Source organism: Lepisosteus oculatus, chromosome 14 (assembly GCF_040954835.1).
Source record: "Lepisosteus oculatus isolate fLepOcu1 chromosome 14, fLepOcu1.hap2, whole genome shotgun sequence".
In the NCBI taxonomy this organism is placed as follows: domain Eukaryota; kingdom Metazoa; phylum Chordata; class Actinopteri; order Semionotiformes; family Lepisosteidae; genus Lepisosteus; species Lepisosteus oculatus.
In genome coordinates this window covers 21,656,555-21,678,457 of record NC_090709.1, presented here as the reverse complement: position 1 = coordinate 21,678,457, position 21,903 = coordinate 21,656,555, and the positions used below count along the sequence as shown (strand labels likewise).

General features: G+C 40.0%; 1 protein-coding gene and 3 non-coding genes across 4 annotated transcripts in view; all 4 read left to right on the top strand.

Annotated features, from left to right (window-relative positions):
* The window catches only part of LOC138242777 (zinc finger protein 271-like), a 362,720-nt gene that overhangs the window by 180,851 nt on the left and 159,966 nt on the right, over positions 1-21,903 (top strand). The gene's annotated exons all lie outside the window — the stretch shown is intronic.
* trnai-uau (transfer RNA isoleucine (anticodon UAU)) lies at positions 3,621-3,714 on the top strand. Its single transcript has 2 exons — positions 3,621-3,658; positions 3,679-3,714. It is a non-coding gene; the product is annotated as a tRNA-Ile (tRNA).
* On the top strand, positions 12,840-12,932 carry trnar-ucu (transfer RNA arginine (anticodon UCU)). The gene is made up of 2 exons: positions 12,840-12,876; positions 12,897-12,932. It is a non-coding gene; the product is annotated as a tRNA-Arg (tRNA).
* Positions 18,477-18,564, top strand: trnay-gua (transfer RNA tyrosine (anticodon GUA)). Its single transcript is given in 2 exon segments — positions 18,477-18,513; positions 18,529-18,564. It is a non-coding gene; the product is annotated as a tRNA-Tyr (tRNA).

Genomic DNA, 21,903 nt, shown 5'->3' with positions numbered 1-21,903 from the left:
GTGGTGCGGATAGGCAATAAAACATCAACACCACTCACCCTGAGCACTGGAACCCCACAAGGCTGCTGTCTGAGTCCAAGGTTGTACTCCCTATTTACTCACGACTGCACAGCAAGACACAGCAAGAACCACATCATTAAGTTTGCCGATGACACCACTATAATAGGACTGATCAGTGATGATGACGAGTCCACTTACAGGGATGAAGTTGTACAGCTGCTTCGGTGGTGTCATAGCAATAACCTGGACTTGAACATAAAGAAAACGAAAGAGCTAATAGTGGACTTTCGGAGACACAGGCCACACACTCACAGCCCACTCAGTATTGATGGAACGGAAGTGGAAACAGTCACCAGCTTTAGGTTTTTGGGAATTCACATCTCTAAAGATTTAACCTGGACTGTGAACACTGACTCTATCATGAAGAAGGCTCAGCAGCTCCTTTATTTCTTGAGGTGCCTCAAGCGATGGGGGATGCCAATACATGTGTTGGTGAACTTCTACCGCTGCACTATCGAGAGCGTCCTCACCAACGGGATCACCGTGTGGTATGGCAACACCTCTTCGCGAGAAAGAAAGGCACTGCAGAGAATGGCCCAGAAGATCATCGGCTGCGGTCTCACCAAGATTAAACAGCTCTATGAGGACCGCTGCCGTGGTAGAATTCTGGCCATCACAGAGGACAGTCACCACCCCGGGCATGAGCTCTTCACCCCACTGCCCTCAGGCAAGAGATATAAGAGCATACGGACACTTACCACTAGATTCTTCAATAGCTTTTATCCACAAGCAGTGAGACTGGCGAACACATTTAGCCATCCCCCTCGGACCACACCTACACCATCACCATCTACCTCATTTTAATTTATTTATTGTACGTCTCCAGTCATTGTTTACACGTCTGTATTGTTTATATTCAAACTGTCTGCATGTTTACTTGCACATTGTCTATTGTTTGTTTGTACATTGTCTTGATGCACTGTTTGCACTTTGTTTTGTTTTTTTTACACTTGTTTTACAATCGAGAGACTTTCTGTAAGTAAGAATTCCATTGTACCAGCACCGGTTACATATGGCAATAAAGTTCAAGTCAAGTCAAATGCGAGGAATTTCAGAAAAATCTGGAAAAGCAACGCTTGCAGTAAATTACAAATTTAAAGCGTGTAGTCAGCATGAACAGAACAATGCAATGCTCTGGAAAATATGATCTGAAGCTGCAATTACTCTTTTATCTCGGGCAGTTCATTCCGATACGATGTTTCCGCAGAATAAATGAAATGCCGAACTCCAAACATGTTCTTGCCATTATTATTACTCCTGCTACTGTAGTTTTAAGCTTTAATCAGTGGGTATGTAATGTTGTAAAGGGGCTGGACTACTTTGTTCCGTCAAAATTCCATTATGTGAATTTATGCTTTTTTAATATAAGCATTAACAATACAATGCATGCTCAAAAACCGTTACTTATTAGCTTAAGAAGCGGCAGTGTTTTGACAAAGTGCAGTATTCAAACAGTAAATGCTGAAGTGTTTAATACTTGATTGAGAGCAGATCTCCCTCGATTTAGACAAACTTTTGTTCGGCCGATGATTTCAGATCAAAATCTGAATCAAGTGGAAAGAAAGCTGAATTACGCTGGGTACTGGGTATCACTGTTACACCATCAGGTCATGCTAGGAGGATTTGGGGGATCAAACTGACACAGAGGGACCCAATGTGGGGACTAAACCCACAGTTCTGAGATTAAGAGATTCATGCTCTATCAACTGCACCTATAACTCTTGTGCTACAGCAGTAATGTTTCTGGGTGTGGATGAACATGACATAATAGGCTGACAGCAGGAACACGTGGCCCACAGGCAGTGACAGTATCGCTATCACATTTGGCTGCAGTATATTGTGTTGAGAGCAGCAATAACTTTCCTGCAGAGATGGGAGTGCCTTTCATACAGCTCTTTCAATCGGACAGAGTAACAGGAACCGACCTAAAGTTTCGGCTGTGGATCCATCTCCGCATGGGGGAAAGAGACAGTAAAATAGCAATGAAGAAACAGAAAGAATTGTGCTCGCTGCAAAGTAGGAAAGAGGTGGTCAGATACATAAAACAGCTTGGTGATAATTTGCAGCGACAGTTTTATGTTATTTAGTACACGGATTTCTCTTCATGTTCCTTAAGATGTGTAATTTGTATGTTGGTTGTATGAGAACAGTTTCTTCTCAAGTCCTGTCAATTGACAGTGGAGAGCTAGCTGGTGCACATCTTCAAGAAGACTCTCTTTAAGGCAATTACAAGTTTCTCAAACAAATCTGTGTCATATTTTTAAAATAATTTAGCTAATGAGCAATGAGAGTATAAATTAATTCTCCCAATCTCCATACAAAGATAAAACTCCATGTGTGAGTCTAAGTTTCTTTGAGGCTACTGATGTACGTCATTATTGGACATTCCCAGTGATATTGACTAAGGAGCTCAATTTTTACATGTTGTAGTTCAACATGTGCAAAACATTCGTATCCCCTGCAAATATCGGCAAGGTCAGTGATATTCTCAACAATGCGTGACATTGCAATTCGTGCCATAATTTTTCCCAATGTATTCTGACATGCCAAGATCAGAGGGTCATATTTAAAAAACTGGTGCATTAAAATTGTTTGTACTTCAGGATTTTGATAGTCTGTTACATTGTCTTTCACACATCAGTGTCAGAACTGTGAGACATTTTCATAATCGGGGGGAGGCCGTAGAAATAAGCAGAAAGTGCAATCACTTTTTCCCAGTGTAAGTCCGTGTTATGGTGAGTTTTTAAAATTGGTTTGCGATTTTCTGAAATATATTCCATACAAAAATATAGTTTGGACAGTCGCTATTTGGATATTCCCTTTCAGTGAAGATGTCTACAGTTTTCCAGCCGGATTAGTACTGATCGAAGAGAGCCATCTACAGGCGAAAGGCGACATAACATCACAGCAGCAGCATTTAAGGTGGAACGAAAAACACGCATAAGAAGCTGGCGAATAAGAAGCCAACTTCAGCCTCGTAGCAGACCCTGGGAGGCACGCTCAAAATAATCATCTTTCCCAGTACTTCAGAGTCTTATTTAGATCGCTTCACTGCAATTTTATTTGATTGATTGGAGATGTGAAGCCATCGAGCCTGAACTGCGCTTCACATTGAAATTGAAGCCATTTCTCATGTTCTCTCAGTGTCGAGGAAGCAATTGAGTGTAAAGGAGGCGACTTGAAAATGAAACGTGTAATCACCTTACAGAGGGTCTTCACGACGGGGTGCGTCAGCTAGTTCTCCATTATTGTCAATTTACTGGACTTCTGAAGAAACCTATCTACAACGAAAATACAAACTGCACAGTTCAAGGCACATGAAGAGAAATCAGTGTGCCGATTGACTCAAAAATGTCGCTACAAACAATCTACCAGGCTGATTTACTTGTCCGACCACCTCCCTCCGTCCCCCTTTGCTGTTAGCACAATTCTTTCAGTTTCTTTTCTTGTATTCTCCTTGCTATTTCAGTGTTCCCCATGTATAGATGGATCCACAACCGAAACCGTTTTCACCCTGTGTTTCTGCACCGTCAGTCTGTATGAGGAGCACACTTTGCACAGCTCCAGTGGCGCAATCGGTCAGTGCGCGGTACTTATACAGCAGTGCACAGCGAAGTTATGCCAAGGTTGTGAGTTCAAGCCTCACCTGGAGCAGTGTCTTTAGCTACTGAAAGCAACTGTCAAGTTTAGATATTATTAGGTATCTGATGGAGATAAATTAACATCAAACGAAGAAGTAAAGGTTTACTTCGAGTCACAATCAAATAAGGCTCCACAGCTGAAACATTGTGTTTCCTTCTCTTTTCAGCATGGAATAAACCTTGACTTTTTCCTTTGAAGCCCATGCATTCTGACGCAGCTCCCTACTTAAATTACCATCAGCTGTGTACCTCCAGCTGACCTGTACACAAATATATGAGAGAGGTCTACTGAGACGAGAGGAGCACTGAAGACTTGAAAAAGCTCTCGAATTAGACTCTGTGTTTTTGTTGTTCCCTAGATTTGTTTTTAATGTTCTTTTTCTTTTGAAGTTGTTGCATTTGTTTTTTTTTTGTAGTTGTTAGACTACTACAGGGATTTACCTGGGTTCCTGGAAGACTTCTTGTTTTGTGTTTGTTGTGTTTTCGGGTTAAAATTGTTTTTTTTCTATTTATAGGACCCCACGCATTACTATGGGAGTAGATAACTTTAGTTCTTACATTGTACCTGAAATTACCACATAAACTACTACTCTGTTTCCCTTTTTTTAAAAGGCACAAGTGAAGTTTGTTTTTCCTTGCTGCTGATTGGTAGCTACAATGGGTCAATTGCAATAAACCCTTATACAATAAACTCCACTGAAATTTGTCAGCAGCTCTGTACTAAACCTGTTCTCAATTGCAACAAACCTAAAATAACAGCTGCTGCCCGTTAGATGTTACTGCATTAGGAGTCTAGCTTAAACCACCTCTTCATAGGTTTTAAGCTACTCAGTAGCGGACTAAGCAGAACAATCGATCACATTAGAACTGTCTTGAATGTAATGGAAATAATGTACTCATTAAGTAACAAGCTTATGCACCACTTGCTTGAAAATTATTATTATATTTAACTAAAATTGCTTTCCAGACACCACAAATATTCACAATGAATGTTATCATTACACGTATTTACTAATAAAAGTGTTATTTATTAATTATTATGTATATCTTCCATGTATATTTTTATTAGTAGCTGTATTACAAGTAATGCATATACAGTCTTTATTATAGTTAGTTTTCAGTTATCCTGGGGAGGGAAGAGAATGGAAATTAAGGAAATAAAAATTTAAAGGGCTTTTAAGTCTTCAATGTGTTCTGTCATAGCTGTGTGTTGTCACATCTGGGTGTTAGTTTAGTATATTTGTTGTATTATTTATTGTGATTTAACACTACACTTGTGTTTCTCAGGAGAAAGCAGTAAGATTTTGTTTTATTTGAGGGTACAGAAAATTCTATTGTACGCCCAAATGTAAGGTTACATTAAGAAAACATTATTGTTACCTTTTGCAACGTTATTTATTTAAGACGGTTCTTCAGAATAGTGTCCCTTACGTATCTGTGACTGTGGTCCAACAATAACGGTGCTGAAATAGCCGGAATGTGTGGGAAGAAGATGGAGATGGAACAGGAGGCTTATTCAGTCGATAGAAAGGTTGTGTAGGACTGAACACACTACGGTTATGGTACTGGGTTTAAGAGCATTACGATCCTACAGTCTCCTGATCCGTAATCAGATGCGTTATCCAATGTACCACTGGCCCTTGTACCGCATTCCTCAAGTGCACCACTGTGAGCTTGCGCCGCTACAATAATACATCGCCCCAGTCCAAATTTTCTAAAATTAAATGAACACTTCCATTAAATTTAATGTAGAAGGATGTTGCTTTCCATAATGATAAACTGTGTGGCAAGACAGGCACCACTGAGACTCAACCCCAGGATCTCCTGTTTACTAGGCAGGCACTCTAACCAACTAAGCCACAGCATTCTCACATCCTAGTGTTAATTCTGCATCAGCAGGGTCAGCTTGTCAGCACGCCTGTCTCCATTTGGTGGTTTGAGCTGACGTTGCCATGACGTTGCCATTAAATGCGACCGAGAATACTCCAACCGGCGCGCCGCTATGCCTGCCGTCGGAGAACTAAGCCATGGCACTGGCATCAGATATCCCTTTTACAGCCACTTGGACACATCTCAATTGCTCTGAGACACCTGCATTCAGTGTGCGCTGAGCCTGCTCGCTGAGCAAGTGACGAGAAATGGCTTATGTCCAAGGAGTTCAATATGCTTTTTATGTTCAATGGGGTGTCCACTACAGCTAACACTGAAGCGCAGCACAGGCTCTGTGGTTTGACATCTCACAAGGTAAATGTTGAAATTGTAGGTGGAAGAGGAAAATTACCCTTGAGTATGGGGAAAGAGTCAACTCATGTCCGGAGGGGGCTGAAGTGTGTATGGAGGTGGCCAAGTGGTTAAGGCAATCTCCTCTTAATACATGATACTCTGCACAAGTAGGTTTGAACCCCATTCTCCTCGAGGAAGGGCTTTGACACATTTTGACCTTTTTAAACTTGGTGTGCTTTCGTTTTGTTTCTTCGCTCCTGTATTACAGCAGTAATATTTCTATAGGTGTATTATCATGGTAGGCTGACAGCAGGAACACGTGGCCCACAAGCAGTGACAATATCAGAGGTGTCTGCAGTGTGTTGGTTTGTAAGCAACGATAAAATAACTTGACATGGAAGCAGGTGTGCCTGCATTAATACAGCTCCATCGAGAGGAAAAAGTAACACAAGAACCGACATAAATTCAACAGCACGTTTCTGCAGCTGAAAACAGAACATACTCCACGTGATGATTGAGCTCACAACCTCGGTATAACTCCACTATAAAAGCACCACAACCTGACCAATTGCGCTACTAGAGCAGCACAGCACAGTAGCACATTTTCCTCAGTGTACTCAAACAGTGCTTCTTCCCTAGCCTACCAGCTTCAAGACTTTTTTAAATTGATCAAAGATTCATTGGAAAAGGTTTGTTGATGGGTCAGGTGGGAATCACACCCAGATTCACTGCTTGCAAGGCAGCTATGTTCATCATTATACCCAGGACTGGCGCCAGGGGAATGATCTGTAGGGGGGGGGTCTGAAATCCTGAGGGGGGTAGTGATATTTCGGTTTAAATGGAGCCATTGCAACCATCCAAGTGAATTCTCGCAAGCATGCCACTGATTAGTATTTCATGTTAGAAGATAACGACAAGCAATCTGGTATTTAGTGATGAAGAACAGTTCCACGTTCATCAGAACTCACGTGATTATTTTTGCCTGGAGCATCAACCATATGTGTTCATTTTTGCAACAACATCAACGGTAACGAGGTTCTGAATCATTAAGAAATCATTGTAAAACCAACAGAAAGTAGAAACTTCTATAACTACAGTCCTAGTTATATAACGATTGTAAGTATAAGGATAAACTACTGCAAGGCATTGGTCCACCTGAGCAAATAAGGTCATAATAATGTTGACACCCCAAAACATAGACACTATGTAACGTGCTGTTCCTGGACAGATAGCCCTCTTGCACATTAAACAGTCTGATGTAGTAACTGTGAATTCGGGGTTAGTGTAGTTATCTGACCATTGACAATTTATCCAAAACTGAGGGGGGTGGGACTGTTCAGTTGAGGGGGCGATTTTGGCATGCCAGTAACATTTTGACAAAACGTCCAAGAGTTACGAAAACACTTACTTTGTGTATAAAGTACATTGTGTACACACTGTAAGTTCAGAACGCGAGAAATACTGCTCAATATGGGATCCTGTCCAGGAATATCAGGGCTGTAAGGGGGTCAGATCTATAGATGTAGTAAACACATTAGTGGAGACAGTGTGTCTGCCCTCTGTGTGAGAGCCAGACAGGAAAAATAATCTGTGGTCTGGGAAGAAGAGACCCTCGTTGGAAGAGCGGTGCTTCTCACAGGAGAGAATGAAAAAAAATATTTTTCTCCTTGGGGGAATTAAAAGCACTTATGGGGAGTGGTGTGATGGTAGTGCATCTGATACCACATCAAAAGGTTGTGTGTTCAAATCATGTTGAGATCGGATGATGTATGTTCAGGTTCAGCTGGTGCCGAACCCAGGAATTAGACCATGCCGTTTGGTTTTATCTGTAAACCACATAGATAATCTAAATGAAATAACAGAGCAGTACAGGACACGCATTCAGGAAATTACACAGCAAGTCATTTTGAACATGACAAGAGAAAAGGCACACTGCACATCCGTGAAACATCACGTCCGACTTTAGAGACAGTTACATCACAGAATGGAAGTTTCAGGCCCCTTTTTCATTACAGGTTCAAACTAACCTGAAAGTTACAGAGTTTTAGGTCACTTTTGTATTTAAATGTGTCTGAAGCCTATAAATATAATTTGCCCTTTTTTAAATTGTGGATGAAATCCAATCCCATGTACCAAGACTTTACAGTATATTCATGTTAATTAAAATGACTAATGCTATTGGACATTAGCTGGTGCTTTTTGTAACGATTTGCTATTTCATGCTGGAAAGAAGGAAACCTGACCAACGTTTGCTTTCAGGTGCGGTTCATTCACATAATGGACTTCTATTTCTGAGTAGCCTGATTTAAAAACACACGAACCCGGTAGAAGTCGAACCTCCAATCTCATGATGCAAAATCAGACGCGTTATCCATGAAACCACTGGCCAATCATGTAACTGAATTGCACCATGGTGAGTTCAGCACTGCAACTAGTAATTACTAGTAATAGTAATAATCCCATCCTAAATTTCTAAGTGAGAAACGTGTTTTCTACATTTTTATCAGTTTTAAAATATCATCTCTTTAATACAGACAAAGGGTTTGTGTTTCACTTTGAAATTCTGATTGATTTAGAATTCAAAGAAAAAGATGCTTTCTTCAACAACGCAGTGCAATTATGACATCTTTCACTCTACTTCTCTCTTGTAGTAAAGCAGACCTTGCAGTGTGAGCATTTACTCTAGTAAATTAGGTCATGTATCATGTTAAATCACTTCTTCAAAACAGAACATTCCTGGTGCACGTTTTCTCCATGAAAAAAATACATTTTTCCCTTACATGATTTCTCTTTTTTTTTGCATCAGAGTACAGAAAGAAGAAAAAAGGGAAAAGCAGTGTCGCAAAAAAACTCCATCGCCCTTGGGAGATGTCAAGCTCATCGGATATGAAAAGTGCCCAATAAAAGCAATTTCTTTTCATTTATCTTAGCGTCAGGGCTGCTATTGTGTGTAGAGGAGGCAACTTGCTCAGCCAGCAGACTCACCGCTTACTGAATACAGGTATGTTTTGAGTGTCATGCTGATCGTCTTATAAATGCAAAAGAAACTTTTAAAGCTGATAAAGTTTTCCATTGTAATTTGCATGTAGCTACAACGTCCCTGGAAGAGAGATTTTATCAGTTGCACGTAATCAGTATTTTTTACTTTTTGTTTAGTACTGGAAATATATATTTTTTTAATTTTTCTAAAGAAGATCTCAAGAAGTATTGCCAGGACCTACCTTTAGCATTCAATAGCGATATTAATGGATCAGAAATGTAAGGTAAATTGGTGATCTGAGCCAAAATAGTCCTTACACGCCTCCTGGAACAGTGTTCATATTCATAGCAAGTTATATTCTTTTTCAACCCCAAACGTTGCTATTGCATTAAGCTTTGTGTGACCATTAGAGGTTTCGGTAGCTTCTGGAGAGCGAACTTTTCCAAACTGAAACCTATAAGAACATTATTCAAGACGCACCATGTCCCAGAATCATTCATCGGGACTAGGATTAATATCAATGGAAAGTACTTCAAAATAAAAGATTTAACTGAAATATTAAAAGAGTAGGAAAGCATTTAAAGTAGAAAAAAATCCGTTCAGATGATATTTAATTTTTTGAGAAATGGGCACATACATCAGCTCAGTGAGCAGTGCGAGGTGCTCTTCTGGAGATGATGTTAAATTAGTTAAAATCATGTGATAGTTAAAAAAGCTTAATACTTAGTTAAACAGCCAGCACAAATGGTTGCGTTTGTGATTATGTCACTTCTCTACTACAGCAGCGTCGGTAAAAGACCCTCTGAAAGCAGTAAGGCTCTGCACAGCTGAATTCGTTGCTATTTGGAGAAATCCACAAACTCGTGTTTTTCATGTGCTTTAAAAGACAGCCATACTCACCGACAAAATAAAGACACTGCTGCTGATTTTTTCCGAAGCACAGTTGACCTTTCTGAGCCAATTGATGAAGCTCACCCAATGAATACTATAGCAGAAGGTGGAGGAAAGTGCAACTTTGTAACTATCACAACCACAGGAACAACTGCAAGAAGTAGAATCAATTTCCCATCGAATGGTGGTGTTGTCTGAGGTACGCGATGTGAGCGTGTGCAGAGAATCCCACAATCTTTTCAAAACTTGGACAAAGTATTTCTGATGGAGCGCTGTGCGCAAAGATTGAATAAGCTTTGCTCCTGCCGATGATTCTGCGTGAAAAAGCACAGCATTCAAGTTTCACAGACAAATGCACCATGCCTACTGTAGCGGCGAGGCTTATTAATAAGAAAGAATTAAGTGTTCTGAGCCTTCCCAAATGAGGCCCCATTTCTGTGTTCATCTCTGTGGTGCAGCCACAGAGAAACTATTCATGCAGGTTGATTTAAGGTTCCTGATAAGGACAGCTCCCAAAGGGGATGCACTTAGCTAAGCCTGGCTATCATGATCAATGGTCATCCATTGGTGCCTATCTGTCTAGGGAGTGCCAGTTGGACATCTGGACTGCATTCCTAAGTGTCAGGAGTAAGTGACTCATATTTCACCTTGATCAACCAATCAGGGGCTGGTAGGGCCGAGTAACCCACGTGGGACTCTGATGCCCATGGAACTTTCAGCCAATCAACGAGCTGAAGTTCCTCCAGGTAAAAACAGGCAACACAGAGAGCCTGAGAGATTCAGTAAGATTCAGGGAGATTCAGTAAGATTTTGGAGAGGATTCTGTGGACTGTTCTAAAGGGAATTCAAAGGAGAATTCCAGGGCAGGACGGCCCAGGAGCAGAAGGCTCCCAAGGGCAGGACATTCTCGCAGCGTGCCTCCTGACCATCCTGAGACTCAGCTCGGACAACCACGGAACGGCCAGTGTGTCCGAGTGCCAGAACTTTCCTTTGTTCTAAGAGTCTAGAGCGGAGGTTGCCAGAGAGTAACCAGCAGCAGGCCTCGTGAACAGGTCGGAACTGTGGACAGCTGAATCACTATTCAGAACTAGCTCTTCATCAGGAACGAACCGGTCCTCTTCCTGACTTTCTGGGACCCACAGTCATCTTTTCTCCTGTGCACAAACTTTGCTAGTTAAAGCCAACAGTGAGCATCAGCAGTGCACCGTCACAAGCCGCACAGCACAGCCTGGCACCGAGCCAGAGAGCGCGGATTGGACAGCAACAGCCTGCAACTGTTTGTTTGTGCCCGCAGGAGATCTGAATCCCCAGAAATTGGATGAGTATTCAACTTCACTGCATTACAGCTCGAGAATTCCATTGTTATCCAAACCAGTTGATATCAATTTAATTCCTAAGAGTTATGTACTTGTTTTGAGTATCTAATGTAGAAGTTGTAACCAAGTTCACTTTACGAAACGGTCTTAATGAATGATATACTGAACGTATGTCCTCTTGATATGTGTAACACTTTGTAACTGATTGAATATATATCTTTTGTATTCTGATAACCCTCTCGATAAGATCTGTTAGGTTTACATGCATATTCTATGTATTAATAAATGTATCCTCGTGTATTAGCACCTGTGTGTGTGCGTTGTTTGAGTTATGTCGCATGGTTGGACTCTAAAGCCATCAAAAGAATCAACTTTGTGATTTACTGCTACAATAAATAATTGTCTCAGTAAATGCCCAAACCCTACAGAACTGGTGCCTTCAGAGAGCCACTACAGTTACATATTTGGCGTCCCTGAACGGCCAGTTTTTCTTACACTACAGAACCAATTTTAAAAACAATTGCGGCACACTACGATTCACACTGACTCAAAAGTGATCACGGCAGATGTTGTTCCCTGCATAATGCTGAAGGGACCAAAGAGCATTGCTGTTGGGAACACAAAATGAGGTTTTTTTATGCCTTGATGTTAAGCTGACAAAGACTATCTTGAAACACCTAGTTCAGTCTCTCGACAGACTGTCAAGCAAAGCTTTTACCCATTGACGTCACAATAGAAGGAAGGTCTTAACCCACCAACACTTAGCAGTGGCAAGATTCAAACCTAACCCAGCGAAGAAAATGGAGCACAAACCCAGCACTTAGACCACCCAGCCACACTCCTTACACCTTACTCTCTTGAGAACGTCGGGTGGGTTCAGCTCTTGTTGTGCGACGCGTGGAAATGACTGCATCTTCATTTTCCGAGATGTTTCCTATCACATCTTTGTCAGCTCTGAATAAAGTGCTTCTTTGGAGCAGGCTTCAGACCTTTTATTTTATTTATAAAGGAGGGCCATTCAGAAACATGTAATTCCTGTTTTAGAAATGCTTTGGGCGGTGTGTTTTATATAATGCACAAACAGTATTCTGATTGTATACTGTAGACCTGTGTAGCAATCATACTGGACGTGACTGGGATTCTGAAATGTTTCTTGAAAAGGTATTCAGGGCTGCTTGAATCTATAATAAAAAAGTGACCCGAAACTTCCAACCTTCCAATCACTGATGTCGCTCTCCCTAAACCTGTACGGGATGTTTTGCTGATGTGCAGTGTGCCTTTACTCCTGTATTAAAAACGACCTCTGTTGTTGGGCGGAGTTGAAGGAGAACTTACTGCACAGAAAAAGTACGTAACGATAAAATATTTCTGCGCGTGAAACACATCAATCGTTCAGCATTTCTAAAATGTTTAATTGAATTGACAAAGAAATCCTCTCCTTAAACTTCGAAAAGGATTATCTGTTGAGCCAGCAGGCGTAACACTGCAGTTGCCCGTTTCTCACAGGTGGTTGAAGTTGTGGATAACATTTAGCAGGTTTGGCACCATGGCTTAGCTGGTTAAGACGCCTCACTAAAAACCAGGAGACCCTGGGTGTGAATCCCAGCGGTATCTATTCGTAGACAACAGGCCACTCATTGTCAATATTTATGGAGCTTAATTTAAAGACAACGGGAGAAGCATGAGTTACAGCTTTCTGTAGCTGTTTTATATAGCGATGCATCGGTTGGCTCTGTGGCGCAATGGAGAGCGCATTGGACTTCTAGGCTTTGATAGAATGAAGTCGTTCAAAGGTTGTGGGTTCGAGTCCCACCAGAGTCATGTATCATTTTGATTCAACCTTTCAAAATCCTCTAGGGATCAGTGTTGATCAAGTCAAATAAAGGACTTCTTAAGAGTCCACAGTTGAAAATGAACCAGCAGCCACAAGAAAGAAATTAGCACTGGACTGTGATCACATTACTCCTGTCCTGGACTCCTTGCACTGGCTTCCTGTCAACTTCAAAATCCTCATGCTCACCTATAAGGCTCTCCATGGCTTGACACCACAGTACCTGTCTGGGTTATCGCCCTACTCCCCACCTCACAACCTTCGCTCTTCTAATTCTGGTCTCCTATCTGTCCCCCAGTCCATCTACACTCTATGGGTGACAGGGCCTTCTCCTGTTTTGTACCAAAGCTCTGGATCTTTATTCCCAAGGATATCAGAGAGTCACCTTCTCTAAACTCCTTCAAATCCAGACTCAAAACCCTCTTCTTTAGAAGAGCCTTTAATGAACTATTCTTTACCCCTCCGTTCCTACTGTATTTAATACCACCACCTATTGTCTCCTCTAACTGTGTATTCTCATCCTGCTTATCTTGTGTATTTTTTAACTTTATTGGTTTCATTCTGTAAAGCACTTTGAAAAGCCACCTTTAAAGGCACTATATAATGTATAGATTATTATTATTAATAATAATAATGAACAGCGCATTTAACACTGAGCACATGCGGTCCTTCTTTGCAAAGGATTGCAAAAGCTGGGAATTAGCCTTTCACTCGTGTTGTTGAAGACCGTATCCTGGCTTTGTTGCAGGAAATGTCTGGATGCCATCACCGGATCAAGGAGAGGATCAGGGTTTTGGGAAGTCTTTTTGATGCCTGACACTGTGTGTTTCCTGGTTGTAACGGGTGTCATTCTGGACCTAAACAACAGAGAACACTGTTGAAATAGCTGAACTGCCTAGCGGACACTTTGTCGCCTTCTTCTGACCTGTATTTAATGCGATTCTCTGAAAACTTGGCACGTTATATCTGTGCTACCTTTATGGAGGGCACACTCATAAGAATCATAGATTCGATCACAAGCATCTAAAAATGAGCCTGAGAAAATGACATCACGCTATGAGGCTGAATGGCACAAATTCTCCTGTTACTTCTGCAGCAAATGTGTGTTTTTTGCTTCTTATTTGGCAGCAGTGGGATTCCAACTCACACCCCCAAAGAGACTAGAGCTTTAATCTAGCTCTAAATTAAAAACTAGGTGACTTGTAATGGCTGGTAGGAGAGGAAAGGTATAAATGCTTCTTTTTTGGACAAAGTCTTTATCTTTTTTTTCACCAGTTGTTTTGATCAAATTATTGTAACGCAGTGCCATATTAAGGTATAATATGTACATGAACATCATGTCTGAGTCGATGATGGCAGCTGAGTATCGCTGGAGGACAGTTCATCATGAGTGGGTAAGCCTGCATAATGAGGGAGAAGAGATCGGCCTCTCTGATGCAGTGTCCAGTGACACTAACCTTCTGTCCTACTGTTCTCTGCTAATGTAGATGGTGAATGTTTATTTAGGTGAATGTAAGGTTTCATTCTTGTAAAATATTTCCGAGCACTTTTTTTGTTGCTGAAAATTAATCCTGAGCATTTGAATGAATTCCGATATTGTCACCTAATTCCATACATTGTTTCATCAAACTAGAACATTTAGAGGAGGTCAATTGCATTTATGAATTGCATAGTGATAGTATTTCTTTCCATTTAAATACTTCAGTCAAAAATGTAGAGAAGGTGCTCCTGTTTTCACCATTATAAGAACTGTGATGCACCAGTAATATTTACTCTCATAAAAGTATTGTAATTGTATTGTTCTGTTCTGTAACAATCTTGAGTGACACAAACCTTCTGTTTTACTGCACTACACTTCTCCAGAGGCCAGTTCAGCACACAAGGATCCTCAGTCAAACAAACACTGCAATCGCTTGATAAACGCTATTTCTCATCCTTTCTCTTAGTGTCGGTGCTACTATTGTATGCAAAGGAGGCGACTTGACAATGAAGAGAGTCTTCATGAAGGTGTGTGTCGGCAAGCTCTCCACTGTCAATTGACTGGGCTTGTGAAGAAATCAATCTCATTCAACAACCATACAAATTGCACAGCTTAAGGCACATGAAGCGAAATCTGTGAGCTGATTGACACAAAACAATGTCACTTCACATTATCTGCAAAGTTGTTTTGCTTGTCTGACCACCTCTTCCTACTTTACAGTGAGCACATATATTTCAGTTCCTTTCTCCCATGTGGAGATGTATCCACTGCCAAAACTGCTGTCTGATTATTTAAATTATCTGTAAAACTGTTACATGACTTCATCTAATTGTAAATTTATAAGACGGTCTGTGAGACATTTGTGAGAGTAGCTGAATCCCAGGGCTGGTATGGAATCACACACAGGCGGGTCTTCTGTGTGATCTGAGTCCCACTGCTCAGAGCTACAGACTGGTCAAATGGTCACTATTGTAGACACGACCATCGGACCATAGGCTACAAATAATCAATATACCGATCATAGTGTCACTACTGTTGTTTATTACATAAATACTGTATATAAATAATAAGATAATTCCACACTCATAAAACATTTATAAACATTTTGGGAGGCTGACATACAGTAAAGAAAGTAATACTGAAGAGTTTGGAAGTCCTGGAAAGCGTTAATAGATCCTTCTTGCTTTCGACCTGGAACAGAGCCCACAACTGCCAGATCAGTGACCCCTGAGCCCAGTTCACAGAGAGGAGAACCAGGAGCTCTTCTATGTCTCTAAGAGGGCTGGGAGGAAAGATAAAAGGGGGAAATGTGACATGAGTCCAGGCTGTTCTGTCTGATATTGTTCATGTAGCAGCACTGATTGTCTGAATATCTTCTGGTTCTGGATTGTGAGGATAGAGAGCAGTACGGAGTTGAGATCCTGTCTGAGTGTGAGTCTGAGCTGTGAATCTCACTGAGAAGAGAATAATGATTTTTTATTCTGCCTGAGAATTTTCCTGAGAATTTTTTTCTTTTCCAAGTGGTGTTACATCCCCTTCAGATACTCTACACAGACTGCCAGAGAGAAGAGGATAGAGAGATGGACAGATAAGAGCACACACAGCAAGAGACACCGACGTCTTGATTTACTTTGAAGCAAGTGTTAATTTCTTTTCTGGAACAAGTTGTTTCTGAACTTCAAGAAATTCATACAACTTCTGAAAGATAAAATACAAATCTTGCTTCTCAGGACAGAAGAAATGCTTCCAAAAAATGCCAGTGATTTTTTCTCCTTTTAACGAAAAGTGGAGAAAAACAACAGCAGTGCAACTCCGTCGGCTTGATTTAGCTTAATACAAGTATTCACTTCCTTTTCTGTAGATTACAGCCTGCGAAAGATGAAATGAACTTCTTGGTTACTCTTAGTCAGTGCAGAAGAAATACTGCCAGCTGGCAGGAAAATGACAGTATTTTATTTTCTTTAACTACAAACATGTGAGTTGTGAAAAGCAACGGGAATGTGTCCCTGTGCAGCTGTTAAACAAAGGGCTGGTGGGTCAAACGTACTCAGGGACGTGCTTCAGATTGTGATGATGTAAACAAAATCTCCGCTAAAAATTGAAGGGATTTCTTCGCAAACCCTCTTGAATGTGGCAGGAAATCTTTGTGTTTTACTCGTGTGCAACTACAACAAGTAAACAAATAAGTACCTAAGTCAATGTCCAAGAAAACCATCTTCACGTGTGGAATTTTTCTTTAACTGGCTGTTGGGAGAATTCATTTATACACCCGTTGTATCCTTAGCAAAAATATTTTAAAATTAGAACACAGATTTGTTGGAGAACTTGACAATCCTTGACAATCATTATTAAATGAGCATTATACAAATGTGCGTTGATATTTTTAATATGTACCTTAATTGTAATATATATATACATAATTGCTTTGATATGGATGTTCATTTGAAGGAATTGAGGAAGCTATGAAGGATCGCAGAACAACCAAAGATACATTTGGGCATCTGCTATTGGTAAAGATGAAATAGTACCTTAAGTGTGAAGCTTTCATACACACGAGAGAAAAAAACAGTTTTAATGCACTTCATTAAACTGATGGTATGCTTATCAATCGTGCATAGAGTGTACATAGCAGAGGATGGTTTCGATCCATCGACCTCTGGGTTATGGGCCCAGCACGCTTCCGCTGCTATAATGTGATTCAACACAACTGCTCTATCTTTGCTTTCTAAAAGTGCGCCCGAGATGAAAAGTCTAAACGGTAAACGCAGACGTCACTTTGAGCACTTGGTCTTTTATAGCACAAATCATCACCCGCTGCTCTACATGGGCGTGTCTTCAATATCGTTGAGAACCAAACCTTCTGCTTTCCGAGGCAACTGATTCTTTCGTCGTTAATTCCCAAATCTTCAATGAGAATCAGTGAAACGAAAATCAAACACATGTACACACTCGCGTCCTAACCTGAAAGAAAAATCTACACCCACTTTATAATACTGAAAATGATTCAGGAAGTACAGCAAAGTTCTAAAACCAGCGAATGCATCTGCATACAGTACATAAAATGTCAATTTTTCAAAAGTAAAATCTTCAGCTTTGAAAGATTACCATCCATATATTTTCGTTTTTCTCTTTTTTTACATAACACGCTTTCGAGAAACAAACTGTCTTTTAATTAAGGTTTCATTAGAAAATGTGTATCTTGGTTTGCCAAGTTAAAATCGGCACATCCCAGTGGGCAAAAGATGTAGAATATACGACTATTGAACGCATACCAGACGTGTAACTGTGCTCCGTAACTGGTCTAGAATGAAATTGATTATATGTTTATTATACATAAATGGTTGTAGTTCTATTATACGGATAAATTTAGAAGACTACTATACATATATAGTTAAAGGTCTATTATACATCAAAGAAAGATTTTTATAGGTGTAGAAACTAGTAAATAAAGCCAATGATTTATTTTAGAAATTTATTCTTAAAATATACAACTATTCACACCTGAAAAATATGTAGTTCAAATTATACATTATATACAATATTGTAATCAACAAATGTCTAACCATCATAAAAAACACAACTAGTAAACTTCAGTTACAAATTCTAGTAACATGGCAATATATATATATAGTAATGACAAACACAAACTAATTACATGAACACGCTAATATTTAACTCAAAACCACATTTCGAAACTTCTTTATTTCCACGAAAATATTATTAATGTAGCACAAACGCTACTTTCTAATAAAGACAGAAAGAAACTATTTGTTTTGTGTCTCATGGTGATCCTCCTCTCGATACTAATGACATGTTTAATATGATCCCTCGAGAAAAAAAAGGAGTCAATTTCCGCCTGGAATGATTGATGCCCCATCAAACATTTTGTAATATCCCTGGAAGTTTATACAGTAGAATCCTGGTTCGTGGCTTAAATTCAAGGTAAACAAGACTAAGGAAACGAGTTGGAAACTTGATGTCGAAGTGGGATTTAAATCACCCGGAACATTTCACTACATTGGGCAGTATGTGCTAGGGGGCATTGCTTGACATCCCTTCGATAGCTCAGTTGGTAGAGCGGAGGACTGTAGTAGAGTCATTCGGGAATCTTAAGGTCGCTGGTTCGATTCCGGCTCGAAGGAAGGTGCTTTTTGTGTACTTTAATCAAAGAGTTAAAAAAGCGAATCTGTTTCATTCAGACATTTATCAAAAGTTCAATAAACGACGAAGTAGAGGTTCCTGTTCCGAATTCAGCCCACGTCTGATTGTCTTGTTTTGGCCAAGATCCGATCTTTGAATTAAGGGACTACTCTGTCTGCTTTGTAATTCAAAAATACATACAAATGTCAAGTTTTTTGTAGATATAAAGGTGTTCTCTGTTTTCAAAGGATAGGTACTTAATTGGCATAATGATTTGGTATTGATTTTGTATCGTTGTATTATGAAGTTTGTGCTTTCTGTGTTTTTATCGTATTGTGAACTTATTTTTTAAACAAATGCTTACAAAGGCAAACAGGGCACACATCTGTTTATACCAGTGGTGAATTGTACATTTGTACAAGCTACTGTGCACTTCTGGGAGTATAACAGGTTCGATATAAAGTGGCAAAAATATAAAAGGGGAATATACCCCAGACTGCGTATAAGCTCTCGTTGTGACTGTTGTTTTATTTTTAGATAAAAATGGCGTACTGTGCACGAAATGTTGCAGAAACACAATTTGATATTTTAATAATTATTATTTTAATAATTTGATCAAATTGAGGCCCAGGATCCAAATCTTCAGTTCTGATTTTTTTAAGTGATATCTTTCCTTCCTGTCGTGGAAGTCACACGATGTGAGCAATTGTTTTTTTTACGTTGCGATCCAAAGATCCTCAGGCGCACTGTAACCAAACCAGGATGGATTCTGCTCGGAGCCGGACTGAGCTCATTCTCACTCCCTGTGCTAAAAACAGAATTAGCTCTTCCCCGAACATCGTCTACAGCTGCTGGATGGTGCTCTGCGTCTTACTGCTCTGGCAATTACTTTGACGAAAGACAGATCACTTGTGCGCTTTTAACCTTCTCGCAGCTACAGCTATAGCCCTGAAAAAAGCATTAGCTTTATCAGTTTTTACATTAATCTATTTTGAATCAAAGTTTGATATTTTTTTATTGCATTTTACATTACAATTATAATAATAATAATTATTATTATTATTATTATTATTATTATTACGCACACTTATATAGCGCTGTTCTGGATACTCCACTCAATGCGCTTTACAGGTAATGGGGACTCCCCTCCACCACCACCATTCTCCTGAATGATCACAGAGAGTCAGGACCTCGGTTTTACGTCTCAGCCGAAGGACGGCACCTGTTTACAGTTTAGTGTCCCCTTCATTGTATTGGGGTATTAGGACCCGCATGGACTGCAGGGTGTGCGTCAAGCGACAGAAACCAGACGTGTGTCGGGCTCGGCTGCGAGCAGGACAATGACATCACAGGGACAAAGAAGAGGAAATCAAAAGGGTTCTATAAAAGACCTGTGTAAGCTGTTGGTTTGCAGTCTGGACTCTAAATCCTCCGATCCGATTTTAAATCTCTCTAATACCTGAGCTGCGGCTTCTTCCGAGTATTTATTCGTATACTTATTATGTGTAAGTGTATAGATGAAACCTTTCATATATTGTTCAGTTTAAATCAAAATGCTTTACTAATACAAGAGAGAAGTATAGTATGAAGGATGTGACAAATCTATGATTTCTTGGAACAAAACGGTTTTTATTTGCATTCGAAATGAAGCGGAATTTTAGCGGGACACACAAACCCTTTGTCCTTTTTAGAGTTTTTAGAGTGAACAGACATAAATGTAGAAAACGTGTTTTTTAGCACTACAATAGCAGGGTCAGTGGCATAATGAATAACGCGTCAGGCCTCGCGTCAGAAAATTATAAGTTGGACTGCCGTCTGGCTTGTTGCGTTTATACCACTTACGTTGTTTTATATAAATGAACTCCACCTGAAAGCTATAGAAAACACTTTGGGTAAGTTGTCTGCAGCCTCATGCGAATTTCGACAACTTACCCAAAACACTGTACTGTCTGGAGATCAGCTCCAGCTCTGAACTCAATTGCAATGAAAAACCATGCGTAACAAAACTGGAGAACAGCTGAACTTGTGTTCAGTTCGGTGATGAGGGATCAGAACTGTCCTTGTTGTAATTAGCACGAACTGCACAGGCTCTGAATCAGACCATGTCAATTAGTCTGATCAATGTAGGACACGTTAATGTAGAATTATTAAAAGGTTTATTAGTTAGTTAGTTCAGGTTTACCCACCTGAACTAATGTAGAATTATTACTTGGTCTGTCTCTTGTTTGTATATAAATGAATGTCTCTGACAACTTAATGTTAGTTTTACGATGTAGGTCAGGCGTTGACATATGCACGAGTATACTAAATGTCTCACTCCTGATTCAACTCATGTTCTATAGGAGATTGGCGATTCCTCCTGTTTCTCATACAACCATATCAGAACAGAAGCCCATTTCACCCAGCTCTGATTCAAGATCGACTTGCATCTTTATCCCTTTTTTGTTCGTGATCATTTTTTTCTTTAGTTATGATCAATATTGAACTTTTTCTAAGTGAAATGACAATAATCAAACATGCAGGCAGATTTTTGAAAAGTATTCGGAATTGACAGGGTGCCCCTTTGGAACAATCGTCAGAAATTGTGAGAAAATGAAAGTTATGTAAGCTCTCACACAAAGCATTGAAGATTGGAATCTGAGTGTAAAAAAGTTACCCGTCTCCCAATGATAGGCAGGGATACACACCATGACTCGAATAGACTCAGCGAACTTTAACACCTATGATATTACGAGTGCTTTGCACGTGTCGAATTTCAAGAAGGAACTACTACAACAGTTGTGGACATAATTCAATACCACCGGCAAAGTCCAATGCCGGCAACATCTGAGAAAATAATGTTCACTCATGGAATTTGGTCTTTGAATGGCTGGCGGGAAAATTCATTTATACTCCTGTTGCACCCTCAGCTAAAACATGTTAAAATAACAACGCAGATTTGTTGCAGAACCTGACAAAAATTATTGGGTTAGCACTGTATGTATTCTTGTATATTTACTTTAATTTTAATATAAATGTAAACATGCATGCTGTATAAGCTATTGTAATTTTAAAATATGTTAGCTGAGGATGCGAAGGGGGCTATTATACCTTGTGAAACACGCAAGGAACTGTAAAAAAGGCTGTTATTTGAATAAAATTGGCGATCACAAGAAAACCACAATTTATGTGGTATTATCATCAATATCCTTCAAAATCTACGTTCAAATGAAGGATTTGAAGAAACTATGAAAAAAGCAACAGTAATAGCAGAGGATTTTGATTTTTGCTCTTCAAGTCAGCAGATCACCGTAGAGTTACACCCCTACAAACAGCACAAAGGATGAATCCCACCACCTTCA